Below are 25973 nucleotides of genomic sequence, written 5' to 3'. Positions count from 1 at the left end.
AAACTCCCACAAAAAAGCCTAATCAAAATTAGCTTTTGCGGATTAAAAAAAAAGTAAGCAATCGTACTTTGATAATACATGATTTTGATAATAATTTGATATCTCAAAAGGTTCATAGCAGAACAGGGCTTCTAAGTAGAGAAGATAAATCGGAACACCTCCCTGCACTTCAAAAATTGTTACACCGGCTTATTGATTGCTAGATAATTAATGATAAATACTCCTATTCAAAGTTTCTGACTTTGGAATTACCAACAACTCACTTGTTCTCTCTCTTTTTACAGCCTGAAGGAGGAGCATATCATAACTATCCAATATGCAGTTAGATTACCCAAATAGCAAAATATCCTACAAAACAATATGTTCCACATGTAATTATCTCATTTTAAACAGATATTGCATGCGATGATAAACAGTCAGTTGTTGCAAACAACGCAGGCCCTGTGTCAAATTACCATCATTTTGGATGGTTGCTTTTCTTAGCACTTCGAGCCCATGCTTTTAGCCACTTCAAGGATATTGTGATTTGTACTAATGGATTGATATCGGTATTGGTTAGTTCTCTACTCATATTACCCCACATTTAATAAATGTACTGTTACATAAAGAGGTTTCTCTATGTACTGAGTTTTTCATCTCACTGATCATATATTACGATTATTGTGTTTTTTTTATATCCTGATTCTGATTTTCCATGTTCTTGTCCATGTCAGGAAATTCTCTTTTGATTCCCTGAATGCTGGTGCTATGATGATCGTCGATAATGCACTAGGTTGTTCGTTTCAGATCTTAAACCCACTGATTAGAAAGGTGAAGGTTTTGCATCATATCCAAACCAGAAACACTACCTCATAAGGTGCTGCAATACTCTTGATTTTAAATTTCATTTATCTACACTCTGCGATAGTCTTGATGTGACATTTTGGCATCTTCTTGATTCTTTTTTCTTGAGTAGCTTGTTCATGTAAACTTTTATGAGACACAACAGCCCATAATTGCTTCCAAATTGGAGACAACTTGACCAAGTTGCTTCCACCATTGGAGGCAACTTGTACTAGTTGCTTTCCTTTTTTAGAGGCAACTTGTACTAGTTACTTTCCTTTTGAGTTTCGGTTTTGTCTTTGATTTGTTTGAGTTTGTTCTTGGATGTGATTTTGATATGTTGTTTTATATTGACGAATATGTGGTGCAATGGTAGCACAACTGACTATATGTCAGGAGATGTGTATTCGATTCACGCTAGATTCACTCATTTGTGTATAATTTTTCTTTTTAGAGACAAATTTTTGGTAGTTGCCTCCTATTTGGAGACAACTTGAACTAGTTGCCTCAGATTTGGAGAAAACTTCAGCAAGTTGACTTCACATGGTGGTGGTGGCGGCGGTGACGACGGCGAAGGTGGAGGAAAGTGGCGGTGGTGTTTGGTGGCGGCGGCGGTGGTGGTGGTGGTTGGCGGTGGTGGTGGTGGTTGGCTGCGATGGTGGTTGTCGGTGGTGCTATTTGGTGCGGTGGTTGTCGTTGGTGGTGGTTGCCGTCGGTGGTGGAGGAAAGCTGTTGTGGTTGGCGTCGGCGGTTTTTTTTTTTTTTTTTGAAATAGTGGTTAGTGGTGGTGGTTTTGTATATACTCTATACAAAAGAGGGTATTTTAGTAATGTATTAAGCTTAGGGATATATATTAAGTTTGAAAGGATATTTTTCAAGGAGCCTCATTCTAGGGGTATATAGATAATGTTCCCTTAAAAAAATTCCAACCTTCAATTAGCATTAAAAATGTTGACTACCTGAAATGCAGAATTGGTAGTCTCCTAACAAGATGAGGATCGGAGTACTGACCAATTTTCATATCTCACTTCAAGTTTAGTCATCCATTTCAAGATTGACGAAGTAAGAAAGTAAAATTGGAGACCCGTATGATCCTTGCACTGCAGGTGAAACAAGAGAAGCGAATTAGTAAGGTTCGGTAACTCTGGTAAACTATGAATTCTAAAAAATAAAATGAAGAGAAGTAAGATTCAATACTACTTACATATGAGAGGAGATATCATTACGTTGTCATCTTCTTCTTGTTGTTATTTAATGATCATCAACATCGTAAACCATGATCAATCGATAGATCTGTGGTGGTTTTTGCTTTGAGGCGGCGGAAAGACACTGGAAAAAAGGGAGAGGGACAAAACTAAGAGCGATGATGCCCTAACTGAGATGGTTAAGATATAAATAGTACTAATATAATTACACTTTCTTTACACCGCAAGGATTTACTAGCATTACTCCTCTACTTTTCTTGTTTGTGTGGTGTTGCTTTTGGATTTCCGATTCTGAGAAAAATATTTCGCCGACAAATGTATGAATCTATCCGAAACGACTCAAGCTTCATACCATTTAAAATGTGCAGTTTCTGAACAACAACCAACTTGACAAGAAGATTGTGTATACTTCCTACAACAACTTGCTGCCCTTGCAATGAAGAGGAAGAAAATGTAAGTCATTTGCTATTTTTGTTAGACATTGTTAAGGTGAATGTCAAGTTTTAGACATTCACCTTCACAATGTCAAGCTATCCTAGTCAGTTTTTCTTAACTAAAATAAATTCCAATATACTAAATAACCATTTTTAGTTCTAATAGAATCTTAAAATTACTAAAAACAAAATCTGTATTTAATTAAAAAGAAGTCACAACCAACACCATTGGAGATGGATTATTTTTCACCCTAAATTGAAGTTAACATTGGGATGAGGATGTCTTGTTTGTGGTTTTGAAGTGATTGTGATGGTGGTAAATAAAGTATTGTTCGGTCGGACTTGTTGAGATTGATTTCAGACTTAATAAACAAAAATATATACAAAAGACGTCACAAGATCAAGAGGTACTGAGACTTCAGATTCCACCATTAATCACATTCAGTTGGTTCATATGATGACTCACAACAATTCTAGCTCTTTTTATGGACTCTATTTCCTTTCCGAGGTAGATTTCTAAAATATTAGATGTAAATCACAAGCATGGTGTATCAAAAAGCTCTTACGTCTAAGCATACAACATCAAACGAAATCACAACTAATGAGTGAAAATCATAAAACAATTAAAATAAGTGCAAAAAGTCTTAAAGAATCAATTATATTTACCAAAATGTTGTGATAAAGCTTCCTCCGTCGTCCCAGTGATGGGGTTTAGCTCATGATGTTAAATATTCGCTCAAAATAGTAATCCATGGCTCAAAAGATGTTTTTATTGAAGAAATATATGGAAACAGAGTTTTGCAACGCTGTCATTGTGTTACAGACGTCACCGTTACAAAGGAATAAGACTGCAGAGAGAACGATAGTTTGCTATTGCAGCAGAATCTGCGACTGTCTCTGTGCGTCCAATGTTCTTCGTCTCCTCCTCCTTCAGCAGCATTCGAGAGCTTCTCTGCAATTCTTATTATTCGTTATTGAGCCCTCTGTTGGCTCTCCTTACACCCCCATAACTCTCGACTCCCTTCCTGAGACTCTAAACCTATTATATATACACAACAGGTGAAAGAAATCACGAAAATATCTTCCCTTTTCTTCCCGGCCAAGCTGCGATAATATTTCTCTGCACGCTTCCAACCTTCCCTGAGTTATATAAACTCTCCACACTCGGTAACTAAATCCTGGCAGAATCCAAACACGATATCCTCTCCAAAATTGAACGTAACTTCCAAAAGAGAAACCAAACTATCCCAATAAACTTTCTTCTTTCCCTGTTTCGATGCAAGTCCGGTGAACTTCCATCTTTATCTAATCCAACTTCAAAACCTTCCCTGTTTTGATGTATTGGATCATTCCCAGTACATATCCAATAAAAATTCCACTAAATTCTCGTCCAAATGAATCCTGAAAAGTACGCAACTTGTTTTCACCCTGTTTTATCGAGTACTCCTATTTTATTTCAATTCTGGCACACATAGTAGTCCCAAGGCCGGGACAATAGGGGAAGCAGGGAAAGCCCCACTTTGGGGCAACAAGGGATAGGGGGCAACAAAATACCTTCTTTGCTTTTCGGGTTTTCATCAAAATAAAAACAAGTAGAGGGATATTTCATGAATTATCTGATAAGGAAGGAATTGGAATAGTTTCAGGGCTAAAATGAAAGTTTTGTAGTTGCATTAAGTAATCCTTATCGGCTAGCTTTAAAGTCAAAAACAAATCAGTGTTATTAGGAGTTAAGAGTAAAGTTATAAAGGTATTCTTAGTTCTCATATTAAACATGTAGGTGTAGATAATACACGGGGCTAGGTGGAAAGATCCTAAGCCGTGATACACCAAAGAACAAAGAGCGGCGAAGCACAAGATAGAACCAAACGGCATAAAGAGCGAGGTATCACGTGGGTCGGACGTGGTGGACCAATAGTTTTCGGATGTGACGTGACCCTTATCCTCTGACAGGTCGGGAGAACAATCAGAAAGATTTTGGTCAGACGAAGGAAGATAGTCAAACAAAGGAACGAGAAGAAAGAAGGGCGACATCGTGTTAACCAGACGATTAAGACTCGGCCTCGGGTGAAGAACTATCAGTCAAACCAGAAAGTCGGGCAAGCAGTGAAGGTCCGATGGGGAACAACTAAATTGATGTAATGTGACCAACATTGTAATTCTGTTGTATGTCGACCTTGGCCTATAAAAATAAGGGCAGGTCGAGAGAGAGAGGCAGGTTGAAAGAGAGAGAAAGAAGACACTACATTTGAGAGTTTGAGAGTTACATCATTTGGGAAAGGAGAGTTTTAGAGTTACACCATTTGAGAAGGAGAGAACACCTTGTAATCATAGAAAAGAAATAATAACATTCATCCTTTCACCCCGTGGACGTAGGTAATCATACCGAACCACGTATATCTTTGTGTCTATGTTTGTTGAACATCTTGACTTAGTTTTAACTGATCTTCTATACCATTGGATGTAGTGAGTTGTTTTATGCAACTACATTCTGGGGCTGACAAAGGGGAACGTCTAAGTTCTCCGGATACCTTGACTGCATGTGCCGACGGAGACGATCCAAAAGCTCCTAAAAACACTTAGAGTGTTAGTTGATGCTGTGGGATGAACTCTGCTCGGTGAAAGTTTGTATATGATCGTTTGGTTTGAAGTCTGTTGATATAGTTAATTTTTCGTTGTTAAGATCGAGTCGTTAGCAAACATTTTCAGTTGGGTCGATCCCGAACAGTCGACTAGTCTTGCTTATAGGCGAGTCTGTTTTCGTGTCTTAATCTTCGTTTTCATAGTATTTTTCGCACTTGTCTTCGTATTTTGATCTTATTTTTTGTCTTGCAAGTTCAACAACGGAATAACATAAACTCCCAAATAACATCTTTGATGTGTGGTTAAAGTTGCTTGAGGTTCCATGTTGGCTGGGGAAAATGCCAAAACAACAGCACATCAATATTATTGGTCGCCGGTGAACGAATCCAAGGAATCAAGGGAAGACATCCCTTTGTACTTCCAAGGGAGTGCATAAGTCTTAGTCCAGTTTTTGTCGTGGCGTGCTGACCTCATAAAAGTACGAATTTGGACCTTTTACCCACAGAGAACTAGGTGTTAATGATTTGGAGTCTAGAGAATGTAAGAAAAATTGTAGTTAATGCAGAGTCGTGGTGCTGAGAGCGACGTCGTGAAACTTTGAAAGCGACGTAGCATGATACCCGTCTAAAAGGAGACTCTTAGAGTCTGAACAGGGCAAAATTGGCGAGGTCAGCATGGCATAGTATAGGGAATCGTACTTTTGAAACTCAGTTTTAGTGTCAGTCACCTGTTTCTTCTAAAACTGTACGTACTATAGAAACTTTTCAAAAAAAGTTCAAAGAAAGGTGTTGTCTGTTTTCATTGACGTATGTAGGGACGACTCTCGGACTAACAGCACAATGTGTTCGATGGCTAGCACGTCAGGGATGGGAAGAACTCTGAGGAACCGCACGATCTCCAGTAACAGCATGCAAGAAGGAGTAACTGGGACGAGGCGAGGGAGTGAAGGGCGTCCACCACCAAAGGAATCACGAGCTGCTGCAAGAGGTATGCCAACTGTGGAAGAGGATATCGATATGGGACGAGACGATGACCCATCGCCTCTGGAGAGAATCGCCTCGCCCCCAAGGAGGGATGATCAAATAGATGGACTTACCGCGTCAGACATGGAAGATGATGAGGAAACATTAATCCTGCATGCTCAGAGACGAAACATCAGACGACAAGCTGAGTATCAAGAAGCCCTTGGCCGAGAGCAAGAACGACTAAGGCGAGTACAACTAGGACGAGAAACAATCGGAATCGATCCGGCGACATCGACTCAGATACCCCCCACAGTACCACCTCCACCACCCCCTGCCAATTTAAGCCATCCAAATAGTCACTCTAGCCATGAGAGTATAGATCCAACACTACTCGTAATTCTAAAAAACCAAAGCAGGCAAGAGGCGGCTTTAAGGGATCTTCAGCAGAGGAACCTAGCTCTATAATTCGAGAACTATCAGTTACGGAACTTAAGGTCGAGATCGAGAGGATCTTTTAGCCGAGGGACATCAGGACACCAAGGCCGAATCGGGAAGGTACCACCTACAGTAGGACCAAGCAATTCCGGTCGATCAGGACCACCCCCAACACCACCTATCGGAAGATATGGTCCACCCTAGGATTCATCGACAGACGACGAAAGGCACGAGAGGAATAATCAACACAGAAACACAAGGTCCGACAATGCGACTGAAGCCAAGCTAAGAGAGTTAAAGGAAAAGATAAGGAAGTTGTCAGGAGCCGGCTAAGAAGATAAGATCGTCGAGGTTATAAGCGAGGACGAGAGGACCCCTTTCACCCATGAGTGCCGAGGTGACTTACAGTCGACTGGCTATTCGATACTCGGGGCAATGGTAGTGCGCAAGTGCCGAGGTAGACTAAGGGTAATGGTGGTTGGAAGCCAGATATCAAAGATTGTTAATATATGATTTCTTCTCAGCTAGGTAACCTACTTATATCTGAAAGTTTACCCCCATCGCAGGTGGCCGTGACCACCTTCCCGATTTGGTTTATCATTAACCACTTGGGATTATCGGGCCTAGACCAAGGGAGACTATAACCCTTCCACAGAATCTAAAAGATAGTGATGAGATACCTCGGCTGGGACATGGCATCGGGCCCGATGACCCTCCTTGTTGAGTGTGTTCGACAGAAAAGGCACTAATAACCAATACACGTGACATCAAATGCAGGTGCGTAACATAAACAACAAGATAAGGCTGAAATTTTCAAGATAATTGTCAAAACGATGGAAAAGGAAAAACAAATCTGGCGACGCAGCACCCCATTTAAGGAAATTGTTCAAAGAAGCAAGGGACAAGTGTTCAAACGAATTACAACCCGCAACAAAGGCAAATTAGTGGCGCAACACTACAAAAGGCGTGATCAACTCCTGAGTGGAACAGCAGCGGCCCCTCCCTTCCTCTGAGAAACCTGAAGACGCTTTTTCGCGATGTACTCTTTTACGCCGGCCTTGATCGCCTCAGCAAGCTCGCTCTGATGAGCGTTTTTCTCGTCCACAATATGCTGAGAAAGCTTCTCGGACCTCGACTCGGCGGCTTGGAGCTTAACCTTCGTCTCTCCTTCATCCTTCTTCCACTGCTCCACCTCTTGCTCGAGGTTGTGCACATCTCGTTGCAGATCCTTAGCACGACCTTGCTCGGCTGCAACAAAACATTATAAGCATGTTAAACACGGAATATAACAAAACACGGAGTAAAAACAACAAATTAACTCGGTCTTAAGGCCACCCCTGCATGCACTCCATAGACCTGATAGGTTTGACAACACAGATTCTAACAACTCCACGGGCTTGGACAACTCATCCTCGGCCTTAGAAAGATTCAAAGTTAACTTATTATAGTATTTTTCATTGAATTCATTCGAAGGGCAATATTTCTTGTGATCGCTCCACTCGTCCCTCTGACGATTATCGGACAATTGTAGCATCCATAACTGGGCTTGGGTCCACTCTAGGTCACTGGGCAGCTAATCGAAGCCCTTGGTCCTTTCAAGAAGATCTCGGTTGGACTGTTCGGCCACAGCTTTTGCCCTCAAAATTCGTCGTCGATCTTCATGAATATCTCGATTTTGAAGCCTAAGGGAACCATTTTGACTCTTCATATTATCATCTAGTAACGTTTTATCACCAGCAAGTCTTTGAAACATGCCCAAACGAGCCCGTAAGTTATCTATCTCCTCGGGGACATACTCAAACATGCGATATTTGTCCAATTCCTCTTGAAGTTGCTGGATCTCGGCCTCCTGTCGGTCTATCTTCCCATCTTATTGGAAATTCGTTGTCGAACATTCTCCACATGATCTTTCTTGATATCTCATTTTCTCTTCATAAGCCTATACTCCGAAGAAGCGTCTAGATCTATACTATATATTTCGGCTAGAAGAACAATAATCAACTCAGGACATTGGTACGAAGAACTCAATCAACACAACTATGTAAACAATATACCTTGCGCATCGGCGAGTTTGATCTCCAGATCACGAGATCGTTCCTTCTTCTGCTGAAGAGCATCCTCCAACTTCCTAATCTCTTATCGGCAGAGTGCAGCCTCCAACCTCGACCGATTCAACTCCTACAAATTCCATCCCAATACGAGATTAGTAAGGCCCGATAACATCAAAAGGAAGAATTCAAACAAACCAGTTACCAGATTATCAAAGACCGGCGCAATGTCGTGATACAGGGGCACGACAACAATCATCTGCTCATCAGTATAGGAGCCAAACTCCTCCGAGTGTAATGCGCAAAGATAATCACACATAGGGCCCGATATGGTAAAGGATGTCTGAACACCCGAGGAAGACCCAATATCCTTCTGGGGAAGCTTTTGGAGCGATGTTTGGGTCGGCTCTGGAGCTCCAGGCTGCACGATAGGAGTCACAATAGCAGTTTCCACAGGAACCTCCCCTTCCTTATGACCACCAACATCTTCATTAAACAGCTGCTCGTCCCCGAATATATCGTCCTCATCATCTTGATCCGGGATGTCGATCACAACGTCCGAGCTTTTCAGCAACACTCCCTTAACCGCCACCTTCCCCCGAGGAGGATTACGCCTTGGAACCAAACCTTCACCACCAACAGTATCGGACCCACAAACATCTTCATCCTCGCGCCTAGGGAGTTTCTGCAGAAGGTTCACCGTCTAAACACGTGAAGGAAAAAAACAGGGGCAAGTACATGTACTTAGGATAAAATCTATATGTTTGTTACCTTCCCCTGGTCTTCCTCGACCCTTGTGCCAGCTCTCATCTTCTTGGAAATAGAAACCGATTTAGTAGACTCGCTCTGAGGCTTATCCTACAACAAGAAAGTAATCAATACACTAAGCCGATACAGCAGGAATCAAAGAAAGTGGAAAAAAAGAAACATACCTTATCATCGTTAATCACCCAGAATGGATAAGGTTCTGCAGGAAATTGAGGAGGAAGAAAGCTACCATGCAAAATTTGGCCGCGAACAAGAAGTGGAACTCGGTCCCAGTATGGGTCATTGTTGTGGCGAGCACGCTTGTTGGAACCTTTACCAAGGGGATCAGCATCTAACATCAATCTGTCAACACCCTCGGGCATAGATTTCTGACGGTGAGGGCTAGCAGCAAAATCAGCAAGGAGATGTCCCGCTCCGATAGTTCACGATTAAATTGGCATAAGTGTAATCGGGAGCGTCTCCAGGCTTATAGGTCGACCAATCGGCCGTAGATCCGCGACCCTCGCCTCGATCACTCCACTCATTCATCAGACAGAAAGTGTTGTCATTCCACTGAGTCAAGGCCCGATACGGACGAAGCTGCGACAATACCTCATAGTAGAAAGAGCTGGCAGGGTTGTATAGAGGAAAGCGAAGGCTAAGTTCCAACTTACCACGAGTAACGATGACCGCCTCGGACGACTGCTCATGCTTATCGACATCGGTCTTCTTCAACACACCCATTTGGCCCAAGACTAGGGTCACTTCATAGTTTTGAAGACCGAATTCTTCCTTCAACTGTTCAATAAACTCATCATCAGACAAGTCTTTGGAGACTCTTTTATCAGCCCTACATGAAAAAGAGGGAAAATCATCAGGAAAAAAGGAATTTATAGCACGATAATCGTGATGAGAAGGATTCTCGAGCCAAAATAGGGAATCAAGAGGAACAACATCGCCCTCGGAGAAGGTATCACTCACACACCTTTTTTCAGTCATTGACGGAGAATAAGTAGCCATGGCAGAAAGCGAACGGAGAGATACGAACGTTGGTGAAGAGAGAAGCAAAGGGAAGAACTAACCATAACTGTCGCAAACCTCACCAACAAAAACAGCAAAGCCGAAGACGGAGAAGATACGAGAATCACCGGAATTAATGGCGTCAGTAAAGTGGGAGGAAAAGAAAAAAGAAGAACAACACTTGGTTTCTCTGAAAAATGGCGAGCAAAGGAAAGAGAACATGAAGGTAGGTATTTATAGGTGCAGCGCCTCAACCGACAACAACGGTTATAAGTCATAAAGGGAGAATTAGTGGGAGATTGCATGGCGGAATTCTCGGCATGCTCGAGGACGTGGGGAGGTGGAGCGATTTTCTTTCCCTCGTGCCTAGCACACGAGCGAAAGAAGGGGAATAAATGTAGGTGTAGATAATCCACAGGGCTAGGTGGAAAGATCCTAAGCCGTGATACACCAAAGAAGAAAGAGTGGCGAAGCACAAGATAGAACAAACGGCGCAAAGAGCGAGGTATCACGTGGGTCGGACGTGGTGGCCCAATAGTTGTCGGTATCCTCTGACAAGTCGGGCGAACAATCAGAAAGCACTCGGTCAGACGAAGGAAGATGGTCAAACAAAGGAACGAGAAGAAAGAAGGGAGACAGCGTGTTAACCAGACGATTAAGACTCGGCCTCGGGTGAAGAATTATCGGTCAAACCAGAAAGTCGGGCGAGCAGTGAAGGTCTGATAGTGAACAGCTAAATTGATGTAATGTGACCAACATTGTAACTTTGTTGTATGTCAACCTTGGCCTATAAATATAAGGGAAGGTCGAGAGAGAGAGGCTGGTTGAAAGAGAGAGAAAGAAGACACTACATTTGAGAGTTTGAGAGTTACACCATTCGGGAAGGAGAGTTTGAGAGTTACACAATTTGAGAATGAGAGAACACCTTGTAATCAAAGAAAAGAAATAATAACATTCATCCTTTCACCCCGTGGACGTAGGTAACCATACTGAACCACGTATATCTTTGTGTCTATGTTTGTTGAACATCTTGACTTAGTTTTAACTCATCTTCTATACCATTGGATGTAGTGAGTGGTTTTATGCAACTACAAAACATGACATTCTTCTTTTGTATTCGTGCATATCTAATTCTCTTTATACTATTATTATTTTTGAATCATAGTTCGAAAAATGATCCTTGATGTTAAGTAATTTTTTAGCCAACAATTTTAGATAATTTGAGTCTTAATTTGGTTATAAATTTTGGAGTTCAATTGAATTGAATCTCTACAAAAACTAAAATCAACGTAATTATTACTACTTTACTTCATAAATTGCTAGTGTTATTATTTTGAAGGAAACAAAGCAAAACAGGATGAGGATAAAACTAAGGTCTAGTGCTACTATTAGTACTTCTGCCAACGCTTTGACTTGGTAACCGTACACGACACACTAATTTCAGGCATAATAAGTTGATGTCGATGTTCAAGGCTCTATTTTATGAAGATGTTCTAGGTTTCTAGTGATCCAATTTTTAGCTATAATTGATAAATGATAAATTGTGTTCGTTCCACTAATCATAATTTTTATTTGCTGCATGTATGCCTCTAGTTAAAAGAAAAAAAATAAGATTTACGATCTGAAAATACAAAAAAGAATTAAACTAAATGTGCAGCGTGTAAGAAATATATACAATTATGGGGCAAAAAAAAAGTGTCTTCTTCGGAGTAAAAAATACTCAGGACCGGCCCTGGTAGTCCCGTTTTGTTGTAACACTCATACCAAGTCAAACTGACGAGAAAATCCATCAAAACGCCGACCAAATCTTCCAAGAAAATCATCGCTGCTAACTGACTTCTTTTCTGCCAAAACTCTGTTTTCCCGAGAAGAAAGCCTCCATTTTTTCCGGCCTGAAGCTCTACCTATGACGTGTTTCAACACGTATTGATCCTCCCTTTTAACTGAACGTATTGAAATCTCCCTTCCTAAACCATAAAGACTCGGTTCTTAAATAATTCAGAATCGTCGCGCCTGAAGAAAGTTTCTCGCCATTATCATATTCAAAAGGTGAAGGAGGTATGCCCCCAATCCTCTGATGGGGTGCCAATAGCCGTGAGGTATCAATAGCAATTAGGGTATCCCTTATCAGTGGAGTACCCCTTAGTGATTGGGATGCCCCTTATCCAAACTGAGAGCCCGAATAGTAAGTATCCCCCAGGTGCCTTTAACAACTTTTCGACCCGATTTCTCCACACATGTTTATTTCTCCAAAAAACACCTACAAAGACATAAAATACCAAAATAAACACGAAATCGAGTGCTAACATTACAGAGAATTGAGACTAATATAGACACATAAATGCGTCTATCAGGTTCCACCTAGGAAACATACACAACACCATTGGAGAAGCTCTTAGATTTCAAAATTTATTGTTGTCATGTGATAATCCCATGTCCTCATCTTCGCATGACACGGAGACATTACATCCATCCATACCTTGCACCTCTTTCTCTTCTATAATGATTAAACAATTCGGAGTTGTGGATTCCCCAATTCCCTAGTAATAGGTATCAAGATTTATCACTCATAAGTAAATAGTTCTGTTGGGATATGTACTCTTGTATTTGTAAAAGCATTTCATCCAACTTCTTGTTTACCTTGCCAAAGCATTCTTTGTTCCATACTTTAAGATATTCTTTCACTGCCATCAATTTCTTACAGAACACAAAGCCAGGATTCCCATTAAAATTAAGATCTCTCCACCAAGTTTGCATCTTTTCTTTAAGGTCAGCACTTCCAACCAAATAATTTCCAGTTTGAATGGCCTTGCACCTGTATGCATCATAGTTGTTGAAAACAATAGAGGCGTATGATCTGACACTGGCCTAGGCTTTGCACTTTGTATAGTATCCGGGAACATGGCTTCCCATAATGGATTGATAAGGAATCTATCAATTCTGCTACAATATGGATTTTCTTGAAAGTTAGACCAAGTGTACTTTGCATCACTAAGGGGCAAGTCCACCAGATCATAATTGGAAATGAAACTTTGAACCAGGCGCTAATCTGGATTATTACCAACCAAGCTTTGATTGCTGATTTGTTGCTAAAGCATAATAAACCAACAATGTTTACAGGCCTTCTAACAAAGTATCATTATTGCATAAGTGATAAGAACCAATCAGAATTACAGATTACCATCATTATTACTTAGTAAAAGTTTAATATTGGTACCATATCGCTTTGAAATACCAGAGGTTCTGGAGTGCGATTTCCATAGAGGTCTATAAGAGAGAATTCAACTATTAGAAATCTAGATGAAAACAATAATGATGTTAGTATCAAAAAGATCTCAAACACATTTGTTACAACATCACATGTTACAAATTCCACATAATCTATCTTCCAAATGTTCATTGATTGCTTTGAGAACGCATAAGTAGTAAAATTATTCAAGTCAAAACTCATTTTGGTGTCATCACCTGTTTACCAAATTCAAAACAAGTTTAATTTGATTACTAGACATTCATATAAATATGGAGCTCACCACTTTTTTTCTTCAAACAACTTAGAATGGACAAATATGTTGCCACTGCTTTGGTCAGCACCTCTATAAACCCTCTTCGATTGATTCAATAATCCAGAAAATTGGAGATCCACCCTGATTGATCCTTGCACTGCAGATGAAACAAGAGAAGCAAATCAATTATCTCGATAACTATTAATTTTAACCTAAAAATAAAATGAAATGAAATTAAGAGGTATAAGAACTTAATTACATTTAAGAGGAGATATCATTATGCTGTTGTTTGATGATTATCGACATCAAAAACCATGGTTCGATCGATCTGTGATGGTTTTTGTTTTTGAGACGGCGGAGGGAATAGACGGAGAAGGAGAGAGAGGGGAGAAAGAAAACTGAGAACGATAAAGGATGCCCTAATTCAACTCAAGACGTCTAGAATAGCTAGGGTAAATAGACAAACAACTTAGAAAGCTAATAACTACACCTTTGTTACATCACTACAACGGGATATTTGAGCATTTCTCATCCAATTTGTGCTGCGAGCACTTTTGGATATTTACCCCCCAAGAATATTTTAGATTATATTATTATATAAATATAGGGAAATTTTGAGATATTATGGATCAAGAAGCACATTAGTGCTATGAAAAAATTAGGCTGAAGTTGCAAATTTTAGATCATGAGGCATGTTTTGATGTATAAAGAGAATTTCAAAACACAGATGACAAGTTTCATGTCACAATGCTCCATATTACAGATTTATCAAATTTCTCAATTGTCTGTCAACTTGTGAGACTTATGCAAGCGTATTGTACTAAAAAACACAACTACTGCACTATTAGTAAGTTCAAATCATCTCCATTCTCCAACAAAAAACTTCAAGGAACACCAAAAGCAGCAGGAAAAATCCTCCATTCCACTGCAATGTTATAAGCATCTAGATGTAAGAAAATTGAGATAGAGTTCAACTACAAAAATGCAAAGACACAGATACAACAGAGAGTATAATGGATTTCAAGACTAAACCACAAACACACTCGACATACAAACATGCATGCGCAGAAACATAGCAGACAGACAGACAGACGGACAGTCCGACAATCATGTTTTACAAAAGAAACTAAATTCCGAAACAAAAATATGTACATCTTTGGCTCAACTAGAATGTAATAAACGTCTTTGGAGCTATAACTTAGTTCAAATAGTGTCTGAGACTGCAGAATATCGTAAATATCCGCATTAAATACTGTCTAAACATGTCGATATGACTAACAATAAGGGTCGTTTTGAACGGAATGTACAAAACTGTTAAGAGACTCAACTAAGGAGAGTGAGTGGTGCTGGTGCAACTAGGCTTGCAAAGCAATTCTTTCAGTTTCTTAGCAGTCATTGAGAAAACTACCACATTTCTCTGTTGATCGGTTCCCAAGAAGACTTTCAAATAATTACTACAGTTATTAAGATAGATGAAGATGTTGATACCCTATTACATACTTAGATTTCCAATGATCAAATACAAAAATTGAGATGATTAAAATCAACTGGCGCTTGGCCCTGATTATCACTTTTACTACAGAAAACAGAAAGCCAACGTTACATAAACAAAAGATTATATGTTCACCTGAAGAAGAGAACTAAGGTGTATTAATAATATGATAGGTGACAGATACAAATAAGAATAACGTTCTTAAAGTTGAGCACAACTAAATTCAGAGGATGTTTATTATTTTGTTCTTTCTAAGTTTCTAGCTTTTCATCTGTTCACTGAAAAATCACAGACCTAACATTAATACGACAAAGGTATTAAAGTGCATAAGATATTTTACCTCTTCAAGTTTTCCTCTCAGGCTTTTCCCCATGTTCCATTGATTTCCTCTTATTGGTCCTTCCTTTTGTATTTGGTGAAACTAGGCTCACACTATTATTCTCTTTTGGTTATATAAGATTAAACTCCCATCAACCTGCAACAAAATCAACTTTTCTTTATTATTCTGGAGTACAGACACTGAGTACGATAAGAGTATAACTTACTTGCAACACATTCTTTTACATTTCAATTTATTTGCCTCACTTTGTTTCTTGACCTACTATTCTATAATGAATTTAACTTATTGAACCAAATACAAAAATACTAACAAGTTCTACAGCAGTATTGGAAAAAATCTCAACATGATTCTTCTTCAGCATTGCAATCATACCCAAAGCACTATCAAATATGCAAGTCTGAAAGAACTAAATTGAGCACAATTCAGGTTTCAACACTTGGAGTTCTTTTTCCTGTGCATAACATTTTATAGTGATGATTCAGCACTTATGGTTCTTTAATCTACCGGGCAGAATTAGAAAAAGATATTATGAACATGGACAAACTTGTAGTCTCTCAAGTATCAACATTTCGAAATGACCAGATCAGATTACATGACTCATGAGACCTGGAAAGAAAATAAGACACTAGTCACACTACACGGTACCATTATGACAAAAGAATGATCTTTTTCTATTGCTAGTTCTTCAGCAGAGTAGCCGACAGACTTAAAATACATGGTCCTCTTTTGTTAAAGAAGGTCTAACAACATGATATTGTAACTCAGTTTTTTAAGAACCAGTAATAGATTAGATGTGAACAACAGGATATATCTCTTTATGCAACATACTTTGTCATTACTGCATATAAGTACCAATCAGAATACATATCACTCATTATTGCATATGAACTTATATCAACATGTATGGAGTAAAAGTTTAATATTGTAACCATGACGTGTTGAAGAGCCAGAATTGAGCTAAATGGGAAAGCTTGAAGATGCTTGTGAAGGATTGTTTGGACGCTCTATAGTTAAGGGGTAAATCTACATATTCAGATGGAGGATTAACTGGTAGCTAGATAACCATAAAATTAACCCAGACACTGTCGGTTTGGCTGTGAGGCTTCTCAACTTCACGGAGGTCCTGTAAAAATTATGATCTAAGTTTCACCTGTGCCGTTCTTTCTACTTGGCTTCTCTTTGTCACCTGCCATATATATCCTATAACACACGAAAAGAGTAATGTAGCCAAAGAGGACACTAAATGTACGCCCAGAAAAGTGAAGATGGCATTATCAAATTTTTATCTGTAAATTAATACCTGATATGGGTCTAGAGTCATCATTTTCTCCAACAACTCCACGGCATGGAGACTATACCTAAATAAGGGCATAAAAAACGATTCATTATAATATTTTGAAGAGGAAAAAATCAATTATTCAATAAAAGCATCAAGTGGAAATAAATTTATGTGAGTTGGTTAGATACTGCCTGAAAGCTTCCCTAACAAGTCTATATTATAACTAACGATATATGGGACACGAATTACTAGTTAATTGTGTCTATTCATTTTACTCAAGAATCAGAGCATAATTTTTTAGATTTAGCCCTAACTGGGTTTAACAAAGTGTTGAAGTAGGTGGATCCCCATATGAGATCACCTTCCTACTCAAAGCCCTTGTATCGGTTCTTAATTTCAATGTTTATACGCTCCTAAAGCATTATAGCTTAACCATAAGTATGACATAAATTATGCTTGTATGCTGAAAACAGAATTACTCCAAATATTATGCCTTATCTGCAAGTGAACTCAAATCAATATACACAGTATAAATAGCTACTAACAATTTTATACTGATGGAGATCTTGTCATGCCTCTCTCTAGCCTTTTTAGTCATGAGATAGAGAAGACAACTCAATAGCTACTCATAGGACAGCTCATCACTACTTAAACTTAAAGTACCACTAACCTTAAGGTGAGCTTAAGTACACAATTAGACCTTGAAACTAGATTATTACCAACCCAGCTTAACTTAAGCTAATCCTAGATTGGCTGAAACAAATCCTGATTTGTTGTGAAACCATAAAAAGACAGTAATCAGAGTTGTTTACACTCCTGAGTCCTGATCCTACTAAAGTAACATTGTTGCATAAGAACCAATCAAAATTACAGATCACTATCATTACTGCATAGAAACTTATATTCAAATGCAGTGTAAAAGTTCAATATTGTTACCATAACGTCTTGAAGTGCCAGAATGGAGATAAAAGGGAATGTTATAAGAAGCTCGTGAAGGATTATTTCGACGCTATAAAAGGGGTGAAGCCTGAAGTTTGAGATCCTGAAGTGTAAGGTACAAACTGACGTTGAAGATGAAGGTTTGGTGCCAGTGAGGATTAACATCTACCTCATCTCTAGTGCAGTAAGTTTGTCCTTCAAGATCCAGCGTCACAAAGGTTGCTTTGCCTGGGATAACGTTGATCGCCAAAAAAAAATTGACGCTCATGTCAACCTGAACAAACCATAGGAAAGAATAAAAATGTTGTACTACCTTACTATGACATATTGAAGAGCTCCTATAAACTATGGCATTTCAGCACCACCACATCAAATTGGATAAACCGAAAAATACATGTACAATTAACAAACTGAAACCACCAATTTTAGTGTAAATGATTATTTCAAATTGGATAAATATCTAGACATATAATGATGACTGAAAGTAAAACTCAGTATTCAGATGCACTAATGGATCGACCATTTAACTTGTTCTAAAATTACACCACACCATCAGGATTCATAAATCAACTAATAAGGTAAAGCAAGAAAATAACTCAGTTGTCCATTTATTCACAAAGGCGGAATAAGCCCAATAAGTTATACAACAGTAAATCAAACTTTTCTTCCATCAGAAAAAAAGAAAAATAAAGATTAATTAGACCTAAATTAGATTTAACTAAAAAATTGAAGTCATTGTTCAATTAAACTTAAATAACTTTAGGTATGTACGTACCTGTGGAATTTGCTCCATTTCTGGTTAAGAAGAGGCCGAAGAAGTACTTGAGGTATGTGAATTGGAGATCCAGATAATCCATGAACTGCAGAGAAGCGAATTAATTGAGTCAATAAGTCTGGTAAACTAGATCGAAATAAAAAGGAGTAAGCTAGATCTTACGTCTTGAATGACCAACTTAGATCTTATGTTTGAGAGGAGATATCATCATGTTACCATCTTTTTGTTGTTGTTGTTTGATGATCATCCACATCAAAAGCCATGGTGGCGATGGTTCTAAAACGGCGGAAACACACAGGAAAAGAGGGAAAGGGAGATGGGAGCAAAATCAAAACTAAGAATGAGTGAGTATTGCCCTAACTCGGACGGCTAAGATCTAAATCTATATAGTAGTACTAAATAGAGGAAAAGTTAACTACACTTTGATTACACCACTAGGATATAACAAAGGTGGGGCATTATTTCTAATGAGAGATTTCATGTCACGATGCAAGAAATTGTTTCATAACTCACGATGCATATTTTAAGGCACCCGGCTTCTTACTTTAGTTGATAGACGATTCCGCATCTGAACCTCAACTAATCAACCATAGAGATGTGTAGAAGAAAAAGGATAGGATAGGAGACAACTCCCATAACTATATCAGAATTTCATTTATAATATGGTGAGACCGAAATTCCGAAGATGTACTAGTAAAATAGAGAATAAAAAATCTAAGAACGAAAAGAATGTTGTATCACTGGAGCTTTAAGGCCTTGCGATTCTATTCAGCAGTTATTTCGACATTTCCCAAACAATTGGCGAGTGTAATCGGTCAGTGAAATATTGCTTTCAGGATACAATGAAACCCTAAGAACGTTGTTGGGCTCAAGAGTTGTACTCACTTGACCCAACCAAGAATACACAATTTATGGATTCTGATAATGCTTAGTTAGAAAAGAACAGATTTTGTTGTGTCTTTTTTCCCTCCTTGAGTGAGAAAAATCATCACCACATATAGGGAACTCCTGCCTATTAGGGATGCATCTTCATTTTCAAAAGACACCAATAGTTTCTAATGGGAATGGATGTGTCTCTTGTGAACCATCACACACTTTGGAGATGTCTTTTCATCTCCAACAAAAATCCATTGCATCTATTCGGCACAGGACGCTCCCCATCGTAGCGGCAAACCAAAAAACGAATTATTTTCTAAGTTATTAAAAATAGGGATAATTGGAGTTTGGTACTCAGGTTTAGACCAACACTAGGCTTTGTTCCAACATTTGTCCAACGTTAGGGCTTGGTACCTGGACCAGACATTGATTGTTTATGACCAGGCTTCACTTAATTTTATCAAATAAAATATTATAAAATTATTAGTGTACAAATATACCCCTAAATTATTATAATTCGCAAGTAACCCTAAACAAAAAATTCTGGGTGCTTTAACCCTAAACAAAAATTCTGGGTGCCTCAGTAATTTAGTCTTGAAATAAACTAAATACGACAGAGTTCATTCAAAACAGAATATATGTACATTATCAACTGTTTCCTCCATCAGAAACTTTTAACAACATGAAAACCTCCACATGCATCAGGACCTAAATACCATCATGTTGCGGTGTGTTCTTCCATTATGGACTGAGGTATGGATTGAGGCATCAACAAACACCGGAAGCTGCAATTTCTTCTCGACTGGCAGCAACAGACATCCATAAACCAGCTCGCTCCATCTCCATCTTCTCGCGAATTCAACCAAGGCAACCATGGAGCAGCACCAACTCATCTTCACTTGAACAGCTGAATCTCGTCATCATTAACCCGCAGATGTAAAATCACTACACCAAAACAGACATTTTGTTACATAAATATGTGTGACATCTTATTTATTGTCACACATATAAGTGTAATAAATATGGTGTTTTTCATTTGTTACACATTAGTGGTCACACTAATAAGTGTGACTTTAATAAATTTTAATCACACTAAAGAGTATGTCAAATCTCTTACATATATTAGTGTAACAAATTAGGCAGTAACTAATAGACTTTCCCATCCCTCCATACTTTAGATTTTATCCAAAATGTGCGTAATTTTAAATAGTACTCAAAATTTTTGATAGAAATTAAATTGAAAAAGAAATTGGTTTCAAAGACAGTATGGCATTAAAATCTCATACAAGTTATTGTTAGAAAAAACGGCTTTGTTATACCAAATTTGCATGGACTATGTTTTGATCTCTAGACCTATTGCCCACTACTTGTTTTTTCATTTGAATATATAAAACAATAGTCCCACATAGACTAAAATCTAAAGAGTTTTAGACTTAAATACCATAGAATTGGCTAAAACGGGCATGGTCCTTGGGTCATTAGACTTTTGTGTGAGGGGGGAAGGCCTAGACTAGGGCAAGGTTTCCCTTCCCGTACGCGCGGTGCTTCGCACAGAAGCACGCACGCCGTCGTCCGGTCGGTCGGTTCGGGTGTGGGTGTGGGTTCCTATCTTTTTGCTAAAACTTTTGGTACGTGTTTTACACACATGTAGAAGAATCTTCTTCTTTGTCTGCACATGTTTATCTTGGCTTTCTTGTCTGTACGTGTTTGTCTTGCCTTCCTTGTCTGCACATGTTTGTCCTGGCTTTCTTGTCTGTACGTATTTGTTTTGGCAACACTGTTTTTAACCAACACACTGCTCTAAGCCTGAAAAAAGCAACACTGTTTTTAACCAAACATTACCAGTATTTCTGTCTTACACATAGTTTTGTTGCATGCATTTTTCCTCTCGTTTGTAACGTCTTAAACACTATATAAGGGAGGAGTCTTGAGCTCTTTTGACACACAACAGAGAAACATCTCTTCTTCTGCTCTCCCTCTGCTTACAGAAAATAAGTTTTTATTTCTAGTTTCTCTGTTTTTAGCTTTTGCTAACACTGCCAAGTTCTAAGGGTACTCTCTTTGTATGCTACATTGAAGGGTACTATCAGTAGTTGTATCCTGGAGGTGACTCGCCAACTGCTATAGCATCTCAGCGGAGTAGCAGGCGATATTTCCTTTAGGACAGCGTATCGTATACGTGCTCTACATTTTCTGTGCATCTCCAGCAACATCGTTTTGATCTAAGTATCTTCTTCTCAGTTACATTATTAGTTCTTTGTCTAACAGTTATTACAATACAACGTAATACATGCTACAAACAAGTTAATAGATAACCAAAATTGCAATATACATTTGCAAAGAAATTTTTAATATATATCATAACCAGCTGCTCTTTTGACACATCATTCTGCAATCCTAGACTTCCCCACATATGCTCCACTAAACTCTTTTAGCCGCACTGTCTTCAGCTACTTTCATTGTTTCTTTACTATGTTTAAGATGAACATATGCCTGGGCATCTTTTATCCGACACAAAAAACGCCTACAAAAGTCAAGAAAATATAAGTTAAAATCCATATAACGGTGAGTAGGTTCAATAAAACCGCACTCCAACAACATTGTCTATGTAGTTTTCTCAAAATCTTGCTTGTTGTGAGTAGGTTCAATAAAAGTTGCCTTTAGAACACATACAAAAACAGATCATATTCACCTAAGGACTTAAAGAAGTCAATTTCAGACGGAACGACAAATGAGAAATAACAAAAAATTCATTTTTACTACCTGGAATTCTAGCCTACTTCACCCCTTCCCTACTGATATTCTAACTGAGAACACGTCAAAATGGCTGTCAAGGAACATGTTAGAAAAGGGGAACAAAAGAAGCGTATCATTCAAGGATCATGCAACTGGAAGTATAGTACAAAGACATTTAAGTATGAATCAACTTGAGAAGTCCATTTCAATAGATCCTGAAATATAGTTTTACCAGTTAAAAGAATTATGAATCAATTAAACATGAGTGGAGCTTCCTTCAGGAACCGTATACAGTAGATAACTGGTAGCATTTAAGAAGATATCAAAGTGCACCTAGACCTGTATACAGTAGCAAACAACTTGTTGTAGGGCCAAAAATAAAATAAAATCCTAGAATCGTATGAACCTTCCAACTTTTCCTAATTGAGGTTTGTACAAGATGAAATCGGGATGCTTTATATCAATCGGCAATATTGTGATGTTTAACGAGTTGTCCATGCAGAATAATTCTGAAATGCATCAGGTACTCTCAGATATAAGATAAATGAGTACTCCTGAGGTGTAATTTTAAAAAACAAAAAAACTACTAGATCCAGCATGTATGAATGTTATCAAGTAATGAACTACAAAACCCCATACTCACGCGAAGATAATAGTGAAGCTGCAGGTTAGTTATATGATCTCGGCCTATAGCTTGTAAACTACCTTTTTAGCCCCTTTTGGGGATCTAGGTAATCGGATATCCTGTAAACACATAAAACATAAGCAATCGGACCAAGGAAATATAAAAACTAGAAGAGACAATGACGAGAAGAAATGCCAGATTTATAGCATCATCGACAAACCTCCCGCATCTGACTCAAATCAATTTCCATATCCCCTTTTTGGGTGAACCAAAAAGACATTGTGCCCTGTAAATGGAAGTGTATTAATTTACTAAAAGCGAACCACGTAGTGAAAAGGAACCAAAGCTTTTAAGTTTATCCCATGATTCCCATCGCTTCTTATGCAACCAGTTCTAATCAACCAGATTGAGGCATGATTTTCTTAGTGACTTGAGCAAAACTTGTGCAAAAAACGAATTCAACAAATCGTAGTGATTGGTAGAGTAGGAAAAAAACTGTACATTAACCCAATTCTTTTACGGTACTGAGAATCAAATCTCAGAGGCAATCCTGGATGCGCTTGCTGGTGGCCTTAGATTTGAAACCCAAATCGAAAGACATTGAAAAAAAAAATTTGAAGCTGACGTTAACACAAAGGCTTCCGACATTAATCAAATTATATGAAGAGATAAAATACCTGATGCCACAACATGTGTAAGATCTTGTTTTCCATTTGAATAATCACTTCCTATTGATTTAAAGGTGCGATTTGCTTTCAGATCTAGAAAAGTTTCTCCTTCTATCCCTAGAATTCTTCTATGCCCGACGTTCTCTATTAGATTCGCAGAAAAAAGAGAAAAAAGAGAACTGATAGGCGGAGTGGGCGAGACGGGGAGAAGTTGGGACGTGGTTTCTTTTTATCTTATTTTTTTTTTTCATAAAAAATAAAATAATAATTTCAGAGAAATAACCGACAATGTTAGTCACCTTAAAAAGCATAACAAATTAAATAGAAATAAAATTAAAACTAATCTCGAATTAAAGTCACACTTTCTGAGGTTGTTACACATAATAGTGTGACAAATGTGGTTACACTTTTAAGTGTGATAGTTGTGTGTTACAAATTCCTCAATTTGGTGTAGTGAATGGCAGCAATAGTTCTGTGTTGCTCTTTACTCGACTGCTCTTACCCATATCAGAATCACGCTTTGCCGCTGCCAAAAAATCCGTCACTGTCATCTCGATTCAGATCTAAGGATCATTGTCTATGTTGTGTTCCTTACCAACTAACCCGAGAGTTCACAATGACCAGAACCACTTCCATCATCTCCTGCTATGTGTATTTATCAGTTAAGAACCTCATCCTATACCCATATCAGAACTGACCTATCTATACAACCACCAATTACAAACATTATTCAAACCAGCCAACAGATACGTTTCATGTAATTATTCCATCTCGTCACCACCATCGCTTCTGCAAACAGCTTGGCAACATAAACAAATCAGCCGAGTTACAAAAAAAAAAAAAAAAACTTAATCAAATTTCACGACTAATCCATCCTCATAACCAATTTGAATCGATATACACGGAGACTGATTAGTGTTTATCCGTTCATATAAATACCTCAAATCTAAGGAAATCATCGTGAATTCGGAAGAACAGGAATTTTTTCCAGCATTTTAGGGCAGTTTCAGATCGTGGAAATGGGTTATGGGAACGAATAGGGATGAAATTGGTTTTAGAAGTGTATCTTCTCCGGGTTTGGAGTTAACACTGAGGGGGCACGAAGTTATTTCTCGTAAAAATTACACGGGAGGCTTTTTTTCTAGACTAGAAAATTTAGGGGGGGGCCAGTGCCCCCACTAGCCCCACTGTAGATTCACCACTGTTTTAGACTGAGTTACATGATCGATTTAAAAAGTTGTGGTGTGTTGGTGGTCAATATGAAGCTACTGAGAAGAAGCTGCAATCAAGTGTTTGAGAAAAGTCCCCAAAGAAACAGAAAAGCATTTTAAAGAAATTTACCTTTGTTTCTTATTTTGTTGGTCCATCACTTAATAATTAAATTGTTGAATTGACTGATGCAAAGGTAAGTGTTCAAATCTATCCTTAACTAATTTACCTTTTAATGCTTTCTGTTGAACATAAATTTATGAGCTCAAAATACTAGAACATGATGCAGATTACCTTCTAAGCATGAGTCTGATCTCAGTGAACTTTTAAGTGTCATTTAGATCTCACTTAGTGAGTAGACTTCATTAGTTAGAGTCCCACTAGCTCTTTGTGTCGTCATGCTGATCTTGTGGGCATAAGGCTCTTGATTTACTTTACTTCTGATTTTAATTGCCAACGATACACAGTAATGGGGCTTGGCTTCCTATCTCTTTATGTTGTGGTCAGTGTAGTTTTAGCAGCGACAATAAACCGAAGCTTAACCTATATCTGAATGTTGTATCTTAAATTCAAGAATTGCAACTAGTTTCTACAGGACAAGGAACATTGGATATGAATTTGTTTGGATTGGAAATATGGGTTGTGTATGGATTCGAAATTGCTAACTCTAGCTCTGTTATGAGATGGAATGATAGGTTAATCTCTTATGCTCTTTGACTTTGCAACTTAGTCCTGCTCTTTGACGAAATCTCAAAGCACCAGAATCTTCTCTTAGTAGCAAAGTTGTTGCTCCTTAATTGGACCTACGAATGCAGCTAATTATCCCACATGTCCCGTATTCAGGCTTACAACAAGCATTTGTGTGGTATTGCCTATGTTCTAATCCGTTGTACTATAACTGAGTTAAGCAGCAGCTTAATCTGCAATTTAAATGGTTTGAACAGGTAAGTGGTTAACTCAGCGATTTGGAGGGCTAGAAGGTCTTTTTAACATGACTTAACTGCCGACATTGAGGATAACTTTCCGTTAGCCGTTTTTTCAAAAGAAACGGTCAAAATCGTGATACAACTGTAAAAGTGAAAAAAACGGGGTACATTTGTATGCGCTCAAAAAAAAACAGGGATACATCTGTATTTCACCCTATTTTCAAAAAGAGTAGGTCAAAAATAGAGTTTTCAAAATTTGAGATCATGAGACATGTTTCGTTCGTGAAAAACCAATCATATGTCGCTTAAACAATTCTATCATCCCGTTTGCAAATACCAAAGTTAT

General features: G+C 38.4%; 2 long non-coding RNA genes across 4 annotated transcripts; both read right to left on the bottom strand.

The window, feature by feature from the left end:
* Window positions 1–14430: 14430 nt before the first annotated feature.
* Window positions 14431–18942, bottom strand: LOC113342591. 2 transcript variants are annotated; one of them, XR_003356747.1, is made up of 6 exons: window positions 18804–18942; window positions 18588–18672; window positions 17810–18086; window positions 16895–16952; window positions 15595–15729; window positions 14431–14687 (listed from the first exon to the last, which is right to left on the bottom strand). It is a non-coding gene; the product is annotated as an uncharacterized LOC113342591 (long non-coding RNA). The 2 variants fall into 2 exon arrangements; XR_003356746.1 differs by having other exon boundaries at window positions 18750–18920.
* A 2742-nt stretch (window positions 18943–21684) lies between these two features.
* Window positions 21685–23676, bottom strand: LOC113342607. 2 transcript variants are annotated; one of them, XR_003356752.1, is made up of 6 exons: window positions 23502–23676; window positions 23045–23110; window positions 22843–22943; window positions 22432–22538; window positions 22227–22290; window positions 21685–21987 (listed from the first exon to the last, which is right to left on the bottom strand). It is a non-coding gene; the product is annotated as an uncharacterized LOC113342607 (long non-coding RNA). The 2 variants fall into 2 exon arrangements; XR_003356751.1 differs by lacking the exons at window positions 22227–22290; window positions 22432–22538.
* Between the last annotated feature and the right edge of the window lie 2297 nt (window positions 23677–25973).

This window comes from Papaver somniferum, unplaced genomic scaffold, assembly GCF_003573695.1.
Source record: "Papaver somniferum cultivar HN1 unplaced genomic scaffold, ASM357369v1 unplaced-scaffold_45, whole genome shotgun sequence".
NCBI lineage: Eukaryota > Viridiplantae > Streptophyta > Magnoliopsida > Ranunculales > Papaveraceae > Papaver > Papaver somniferum.
Note: the sequence above shows the minus strand (reverse complement) of the source record. Positions and strands in the feature narration are given on the sequence as shown.